A 1,021-nucleotide genomic window follows, 5' to 3' on the forward strand; every position below is an offset into this window, starting at 1 on the left:
CTTTCTAGTGTTTTCACCAGGCTTCTTAGTGTTAGGACTCTTTTTATTAGCAAAATGGTCTCAGTCCTGTTGGAAATTCCCATTGTTGCCAGCTGAGCACTTGTTCTGTTATTAAGCACATTAATCATTATGTTGGCAACCTCAGGCATATTGCCTAGAGATGCCCTTGCTCTTTGGATTTCTCTATGTGCTTTCCCTATGAGCTCTATTTGCTCATGAATGGTCTCAATGTATTGCCATTGATCAGTTATGGATTGGCCAATGTTGGCCCATAGGACTGTCTTGAGTTCAGCCACTACTTTATCAAGTGTGAGCTCCTTCTCCAGCTCCTTTATCTTCTCTTTGAGAGCCTTTATCTCTCTTCCTTTCTCAGCAACACTTTGTTTTGATTTATCATATCTTTCATTCAACTTGACCAAATTTTCCCTGGCCTCATTTAATTCTGCCATTTGGGCTTCTAGGGCTTGGATTTCATTTCTCAGTTTCTGCATGTCCAGGCTTGGAGCCTGCTCTGTTGTTGGCGCTGGTGCTGATATGGAAGGCGCTGCCTGTTTTGTCCTTTCAGTGGGAGGAGTAGTAGTTTGAGGAGGCTCCTCAAGGTTAATTATCTCTGGAGGAGGCTGAGATGTTTGTCCTCCTTCTTTTTGTTGTAATGCTGCCTGCAGTGCAGCCTGTGCAGCCTCTGATTCTCCCAATTTCTCCTGTGTCTGGATCAGCTGTTTGTATAATGACACCAGCATAGCTGCTGCATCTTGGTCATGTCTCAGCTGGGTAACTTCTCCAGTTTGTGGGTGAATGGTTGCTGGGACTTTTACCATTTTCCTTAGTGCTGCCATATCTGCATCTCTTAACTTCAATAATGCTTGTACAGCCTTGATGTCCTTGGGATCATGCCCAAGTTCTATGATTATCTCCTCTAAGGCTTTGATTCTGTTGTCCTTTGCTTGAGAGGATGCTCTCTCCAACTCAAGTTGGGCAGCTGTATTATTTAGGCTATTTTCTAGCCTGTAGTTCACCAATG

This window comes from Pinus tabuliformis, chromosome 9 (genome assembly GCF_031772625.1).
Source record: "Pinus tabuliformis cultivar Carrire ecotype Pingquan chromosome 9, CPIR1, whole genome shotgun sequence".
Lineage (NCBI taxonomy): Eukaryota > Viridiplantae > Streptophyta > Pinopsida > Pinales > Pinaceae > Pinus > Pinus tabuliformis.